The following is an 8,413-nucleotide window of genomic DNA, read 5'->3' as shown; positions in this document are numbered from 1 at the left end:
TAATGTTAGTTGAATGAATTGGTAAGTGAATGAAGAGTGAAAGACACCGGTTGCTTAGCTGTCATCTCTTAGACCAAGGTCACAGCCATCATTGCTAATCTTTGGCTCCTTCCCGTCCTCCTGTCCAACCTGGTCTTTTTCTGGGGCCCCTGACTTTCCCTTCATGCTCTTACTGGCTTAGTCAGGGCAAGTTGGCAGAGCAATGATCTGTCCCCACAGCTCCATCCACATTTTTCATCTCAGTTTTTTTTTTTTTTTTTTTTTGAGAGAGAGAGAGAGAGAGCGCACATGAGAGGGGGAGGGCCAGAGGGAGAAGCAGACTCCCTGCCGAGCAGGGAGCCCGATGCGGGACTCGATCCCGGAACTCCAGGATCATGACCTGAGCCGAAGGCAGTCGCTTAACCAACTGAGCCACCCAGGCGCCCTTCATCTCAGTTTGTATTGTCTGCATGTCTTTAAGGAAACCTTGCAAATGGACTCTACTTTTTCTATGATATGTATTTGTGTATGTTCATGTGTCCTCATGTGCATGTGCATAAGATACAGGCTGAATGCAGGGGCCACATGTTGAGCTTTCCCTCTACCATATCACTCCTAATTTTAGGGACACTCAGAAAAGTCACACTCAGAAAAAAAGTGAAACAAAAATCCTGTGGCTACTCTCAGAGCACTTTGATGGGCCTTCACATTAAGAGGCATCTCAGGGACATCTCTAGAAAAAATCCAAAGAATAGTGTGTGCTAGGAGGGATGGAGGCCTTTAAAAATTCTAAAAAGGACAATAACAAAAAGAATGTTCAAGGAATATTTAAAGCAGGAAAAACAAGAAAAGGAATAAACCTACTGCCAAGGGAATATGAACAGATGGCCCAGAGAAAATGGAAAAACCCCACTTTTGCTTTGATTTTCAAAAGCAGCACTTCTCAAAGTGGGTTCCACAAAATGCTAGTTCTTTAGTAGATTTTGCAGGAAGAAGAGTTGCATGACCAGACACGTTTGGGAAACATTGGGAAAATACCCAGATCTCTTTACTGCAGGAATTTTTATTTATTTATTTATTTATTTATTTATTTATTTATTTATTTATTTGATGCTTTAAGATGCTACAGTGTCCTCCAAGAGAAGGGTAGAGTCTTCACCGCTATTCAGATTTATGTAATAATTGACACTAGTGTTTTGTGGAACACACTTTGGAAAACAGTCTTTAAGGCAAAGAGAATGGTTTCCAACCAAAACTTGCAGAATCAATACTGTAAAGGCAAAACTGCATTAGGGAACTAGTTTTGTCTTTGAGGAAACTTTGAGGGAGAAAAAGAGGACTTGACTATTTTCAAAGATTTCAAATCTTTCAGCCCAGAAGATACATTCCAACTACTAACATCAGTTGTGAGAAATAAAGAAAAGGTTAACGTTTCTATTAGCTTGGAAATGAGCAAGTCACATATCCAAAGAAAAGTTTAAAACTCTTGAGACCAAAATACAATCTCCACCTAATGCTAAAAATCGATTTTACTTCCATTATGATTCTTCTATTTCAAGTGACAAAAACCACCAATGACTGGTGGGACTTTTACTGGGAAGAAAAATAAGAGACTGGAGACTCAGGCTTGAAACCAGGACAGGAACCAAGGAAGCTGGGGGGACACAGCAGAACCCAAAATACATGCTTTTGAACTTGCCGTGGCCAAAACAAATTTCTTCAAACATATCCCCCCATCGGTTACTCTGCTAAAGTCTCTAAGTCCCAGGAGAGGGATTCCGTTGGAACCTGCCTCTTGGCCAAGGGAGAGCTGGCCACCAAGAATACACACAATGGGGAGATGTGTTGCCTAAAATAAAATGAAGGGTTGGTAGAGAGAAATGAATGGTGAGTGGCTGAAAGTCAACATGTTCCCACTTTATTTTTCCTAAGAACAAGCTGTACCAGATCTAATTTCTAGAGTTGGTAAAACTCTGAAATGGCATTGAACTGTATCATTGATTCATTGTGTGTATTTAATTCATTTGTTTATTTGTAAATATTCAATACTAACCAGTAAACACAAAGCACTTAAGTACACAAATCACATTCCTCTCCTGCTTAAACCTTCCATGGTTTACACTTAGGATAAAATACAAAATCCCTAATGTTGCCCCTAAGGCTCCATGACTTCTTGACCCTGGACTCTCTTTCATCCCTGTGTCCTTGGCCTGGCCATTCCAACCCAAGTGGCCCCGCACTTCCCACACACGGTTGCGCCTCGCTCAAGCCTGAATCACCTGAATCACTCCTAGCCACGTTGGGACTCAAGTTAAACGCTGGTTCTTCAGAGAAGCTTTGCTAAACCCCCAGTCAGAGTCTGCCTCTCCTGCTGTTCTGGCCCCTGGCACCCTGGATTCTTGCTTCGTAGCATACATTGCACTCTCCTGTTTTTCCTGTTGATTTATGTAACACTCTCTTCCTCAGGAGATGGCATACCACCCAAATCCAAAGACCACATCTATTTTGTTCCATTCCAAAATGTAATATCTAACACAGACCAGCGTGGGACTGGTGTTGGCCCACAGCAGATAGGATTCAGAAATGAGTATGGACTGTATTTACTTGGAGTCTGTGTTCTAGGGATAAAAACTGTGATGACCACTGGGAAAAGTGCAGTCCTGGAGGGTTGTAGAAAGTACCAAAGGAACACCCTGGGGGAGGGTTACTTTGGCCATGAGGCAATTTCACAAGGTCTCTCCTCAGGTCCTTGAAGAGTTCTCCAAGAGGGTGAAATGGGAGGTAGACAGCACCAGGTAGCCAAAGCAGAGAGGGAGGGAGAGAGGAGAGAAAAGTCTGAGGGGTGCGGCCTTTAGGGAGGGTGCCACAGGACTGTGGCTATTGCCCCGAAGGCAGTCGGGATCCAAGACTTGGATGAAGACAGAAAGATTATGAAATTGGCACATGACCCAGAACTGGGAAAAATGACTAATACATTGTTTTGTCCTGAAATTCTGTTCATCAGTTTTGCTGTAAAAATGCATTCTGCGTTACTTTCCTTAATGGAACATTTGCTTTCTATTCATTAGTAGTGTCTTTGTGTTTAAATATATTTGTAATTTAATTCAAGTGACTTGGAAAAGGGTGTTTTTAAGAGAACAGATCAATGGCTTGACATTCTGGAATAATAAGTATGTTACAAAGTTAATTTGTGATGCCAGAGTTAAAAACAAAAACATGAAACCCAAATATTTCATATTCCTTTCTCCAACTCATGTGCTGTCAGGCTTTCAATTGTTACCATAACATGATTTTTTATTAAACTCTTACTTTTTTTTCCTTTGCACAATCAGGCCTAAATTCCATGCTCAGCACACTATGGGAAGACCATTAACCAACTGATGCTTACTCAGTTGTTAAAATGAGGTAATAAAAACCACTTTCACTTCCCGCCCTCTGTCTTTCCCTCCCTCCCCCCCCCTTTCTCCCTTTTTCCTGCCTTCCTTCCTCCTTCCACAAACATTTATTAAGATCCTAACATGAGCCTGGAGCTCTGCTAGGTGCACGCATTTTGAATATCTAATACTTGGATTCAGGCATATTTAACCAGCTATCCCCATGATTAACGTGATTCAATGTGATTAAATTGGCCCATTACAGGACCCCTCCAGAAACCTCTCATTCATGTTTAAACTCCTTATTGCAGCCAATTTGATGTAACAGAGTTGCCTCTCCACACACACACACACACACACACACACTCATCCACAGACACTGATTCACCACCATGCAGTCTTGGTTACTTTATGGTTTGCTCCTACTTTGAGAGCAGAATAAAAATGTGCCCAGCTGACTCTTTGGTGAGTCAGTAAGCCTATTTATTTCCTAATTCTAATTCTAGTTAAGGCTGGAATAAGCAGTTCTCCACCCAGCAATTGTAATTAAACCCACTAATTTAAAAAAAATCCACATAAACCTAACACATCAGTTAAAATGGGTGTAGGTTCTATCTAACAAAAATGGGAATCCAACAAGTACATAGTTCTGTGCATGACATATTAAACAAGACTGGCTGATGTATCACTATAGATCTGCTTCCTCGTCCTCTGCTGTTGCCCCTTCCTTACTTTGTTATTTTTGGTATTTAGTACAGCACCCGGGTCTTCTTGAGTAAGGACAAAAGACAGACATAACATTTGTTGGCACTTGTGCTTGATGTTCACCAACATCCCGTTGACACAAGAAAAAAAATATCCTGGAGAGTATTATTTAAATTAGGGTTTATCTAAATCATTCATTTTATAGTAATTTTTTTTTAGATGGGCGGGGCAGGGGTGAGAAGGGGCAGAGGAAGAAGGAGAGGAAGAATCTTAAGCAGGCTCCATGCCCAGTCGGGAGCCGGAGGTGGGGCTTGATCTCACAACCCTGAGATCATGACCTGAGCCAAAATCAAGAGTTGGATGCTTAACTGACTGAGCCACCCGGTGCCCCTAAATCATTTAGTTTAAAATAAAGTAGGAAATTCTATATGTTTAGCAAAACTACTTTATAAAGTGAATTTGAGGGTAAATCTTAATAGATTGTATGGATGTAGATAGAGATTTTCCTGTTGATAAGAATTGAAGATACAGCCTCAGAGGCGTAGATGATGAGTGAGAAGTAGCCCCACGTTTTAAAGACGGGTTCTCAAAACATGTACACAGGCCTTACTGTGAAATGGACATTCCAGTCCAGCAACCGTCTCTCCCACAGCCATTAGCAGAGAAGGCCAAAGATTCAGTTGGGCAGATGTATCTTTAGGGGGACTTCACAAGAGGAGAGAGCACAGTAGCATTTCTTCCCTGTGCGCCTGGGACATTGCTCCTCCTACCAGAGCCAAGAGAAGGAGGCAGTGAGAGTGCCCCTTGGAGAATTGGGAGCGCTAGCCGGAAAGCAATGTGGGATTCTCACTCCCTGGCCAGGTGCTTGCCGGGCTGGAAGGACGGGTACACTTGCCCTGTGCTGCTACAGGAGTGGAAGACAAGTGTGTTTTGGGGAGAACCTGACAAGGGTCCCCTGGAGTTTGAGGAGTATAGAGAGATAGTAGACTGGAGGCTACTATCCTAGTGGCTGGATGCAGACAGAGGGTTCTAGCATTCAGCTGGGCAAGAATGCACAATGTTTCCCATGAACCAAGGGGACAAGGTGGAGACTGTCTACCAAATGAGATAAAAGGACAGGCCATGCCGTAATGAGAGAAACAGGGAGATTTGAATTTGATGAAAAATTAAAGTGAATTTAGGTTGGACTGAAATTTTCCATAGCTGAAAATGAGACTCTTCTCACATCTGAAAGTGACCCTAAAGGTAAGGGACCTGCCTGAAATGTCACTGGGGGGCAGAGAAGGGAGATCTTGTTTAAAAAGGCAGAGGTGAGGGACCCCTGGGTGGCTCACTTGGTTACGCGTCTGCTTTTGGCTGGGGCCCTAATCTCAGGGTCCTGGGATTGAGCCCCACATCTGACTCCGTGTGTAGCAGGGAGCCGGCTTCTCCCTCTGCCTGCCACTTCCCCTGCTTGTTTTCTCGCTCTCTCATTCTCTCTGACCAAAAAAAAAAAAAAAAAAAAGGCAGAGGTGGGAGGGGGCACTGAGCTGACTCAATCAGTTGAGCCCGCGACTCTTGATTTTGGGGTTGTAAGTTCAAGTCCCATGTTGGATGTAGAGATTACTTAAAAAATTAAAAATTAAGGGCGCCTGGGTGGCTCAGTTGGTTAAGCGACTGCCTTCGGCTCAGGTCATGATCCTGGAGCCCCTGGATAGAGTCCCGCATCGGGCTCCCTGCTCGGCAGGGAGTCTGCTTCTCCCTCTGACCCTCCTCCCTCTCATGCTCTCTGTCTCTCATTCTCTCTCTCTCAAATAAATAAATAAATCTTTAAAAAAAAATTAAAAATTAAATAAAATAGGGGTGCCTGGACTCAGTTAAGTGTCCGACTCTTGATTTCAGCTCAGGGTTGTGAGATCCAGCCCCGTGAGATTGAGCCCTGAGTCAGGCTCTGTGCTGAGCATGAAGCCTGCTTAAGATTCTCTTCCTCTCCCTTTGCCCCTCCCCCCCCAGCTTGTGCCCTCTCTCTCTCCTAAAAAATAAATAAATAAATAAAATTTTAAAAATAAAACAAAGGCAGAGGTGGGAGAAAAGCTGTTTACTGATTATAATTACTGACTCAGCACATTTAATAGAGCAGTTACACCATTTATTTAAAAAGTAATTATTACACCACCTATGGAGTATTCTTTCCAAAACAAAAAAAAATTAATTTTGAACCTGAATTTAATCAAGCCTCTTGAACTAACTAGCAGATTATGGGAAAGATGGGAGATGGAAGAACTTGTTAATGACACCAGGAGAATGCCATCAACCAACAGAATATTAGAAATGCCACAGGACAGAACCTTTTGTTGTTCACAAGTGTGATGATTGGGGTTCAGCCACCGTGTGAAATGTGCCTCCCTCAAACCTTGTCACAACATAATTGGCACCTGACCCATCTGATGTGATAAGGAAAAAAAAATCCCACAGGACAAAATCCCTTTTCTCTTCAACAAACACATGACTTAAAAGAAAAAAGAGAAGGGGAATTGTCATAAGTTAAAAGAAACCTAAGAGAATGTCTAAATATGTAATGTGTGCACCGTGTTGGAATTTTTATTAGAACAACTGTAAAAAGATATTTCTGAGACAATCAGGGAAAGTTGAACTTGCATTGGATATTAAATATATTAAGGAATTTTTATGAATTTGGGAGGGCATGATAATGCTATTATGCTTTTTTTCTTGTAAGTTCTCATGCCCTAGAGAAACATTCTAAGGTATTTATAAGTGAAGAGATATGATGTCTGGGATTCATTTTTAAATACTGTAGGATAAAAGAAAGTAAAGTGTGAATTTGAGGGGAGGATCAATGAAAAAAGAATAGTAGAATGGGAATAACTGTTGAAGCTAGGTGATGCGTACATGAATGCTTCATTATACTATTCTATTTTTGTATATGTACAACTTTCTATGGGGTGCCTGGGTGGCTCAGTTAATTAAGTGTCTGACTCTTGATTTCAGCTCAGGTCATGATCTTGAGGGTCCTGGGATGGAGCCTCAAGTTGGGCTCCCCACTCAGTGGGAAGTCTGCTTCTCTCTCTCTCTCTTCCTCTTCCCTCTACCCTTCCCCCTGCTTGTGCTCTCTCTCTCTAAAACAAATAGATAAGTCTTAAAACTTTTTTTTTCTATGGTAAAAAGTTAAAAAATTAAAAATTAAATTAAAAAGCTATTTAGATATCAAATATTTTTATTTTTATTTTCTTAAGGTCTGTGGTGTAGCAGAATGGTAAAAAGTTCAAGTGTAGGAGTTAAACTTAGTTTTGAATACTGGCTACAACTGTTATCAGTTATGTGACCTTAGGCAAGCCACTTAACTTCCTAAGCCCCATTTTCCCCATCTGCCAAAATGGGAATAATAACAATGCCTATTATTGTTGCTGCAAGGGTTTAATGAGATAATACATATAAAACTTAACAGAGCACAGGGTTGCTGCAAGTATTAGAGAAATCAGTAATGTCTGCAAGGGGGCACAGAGTAAGTGCTAATATTAGCTTAATCAGATTTCATTTTCACTTCTCTCTCTGTTTAAGCTACTATCTTTGATATTATAGTTGCCTTGTTACTTTTAAGTCTGACAACTGCCATGCTGATGTGAAATGTGCTTAGGCAGAAATCCTCAGGGGTGGGGAACTGGTTTTATATCTCCTCACCTTGGAATCCATCCAGACTTAACCTTTGATCAATTGGAGTTCTATGATTGCAAGTCACAGAAAACAATTATGAATAACTTAAGATGGAAAAAAAGAAATCTTACAGCATACAAGGACAGTCTGGACCTGGGAAGGCAGAATTAGGGCAAGCTCGGGAACCAGAAACACTCTAGTAGAGATCTGAGTAACATAAAGCCATAATGTTTAAATTCCTCAGGTCACTACAGTCAGGACGAATGGACTTGAATTATTTGAAATCTCTGTATCACTTTGCTCAAGATTTCAGTTTCAGAGACAGCGTGGCTGAGTGGCTCCGTTTGGGTCACATGCCCATCCGTGGGTTGGAATGGGGAAGTGGATTGGGTACCTCTAGTGACTGTATCTGGTGATGGACGGATTGATATCTGTGTCAGACCCCTAGTTGTTCCATAATGACCATTTTTCTGTTCTTCCATGGAAATAGGGTTTTAGCTGGCCAACTACCTGCCCAGCCAAATACTCCATTTCCTAACCTCCCTAGAAGCTCCATGAGGCCATGTGATAAAAGTAGAAATATGGGACATTTCCAGGTTCTGCCCTTAATAGAATTGGAGATATGCTCCCCCTTCCCATGGCTGAAAGAAAAGTACAGTTGCAACAGCCACCTTGGACCTGTGTATGACAGGAATAGGGCCACA

General features: G+C 41.8%; 1 non-coding gene across 1 annotated transcript; it reads left to right on the top strand.

Annotated features, from left to right (window-relative positions):
* The first annotated feature begins 6,382 nt into the window (after nt 1-6,382).
* Nucleotides 6,383-6,487, top strand: LOC115941627 (small nucleolar RNA U13). Its single transcript, XR_004076364.1, has one exon. It is a non-coding gene; the product is annotated as a small nucleolar RNA U13 (small nucleolar RNA).
* Nucleotides 6,488-8,413: the final 1,926 nt, after the last annotated feature.

Source organism: Leptonychotes weddellii, chromosome 5, assembly GCF_054177405.1.
Source record: "Leptonychotes weddellii isolate Sample4059 chromosome 5, ASM5417740v2, whole genome shotgun sequence".
Classification (NCBI taxonomy): domain Eukaryota; kingdom Metazoa; phylum Chordata; class Mammalia; order Carnivora; family Phocidae; genus Leptonychotes; species Leptonychotes weddellii.
Note: the sequence above shows the minus strand (reverse complement) of the source record. Positions and strands in the feature narration are given on the sequence as shown.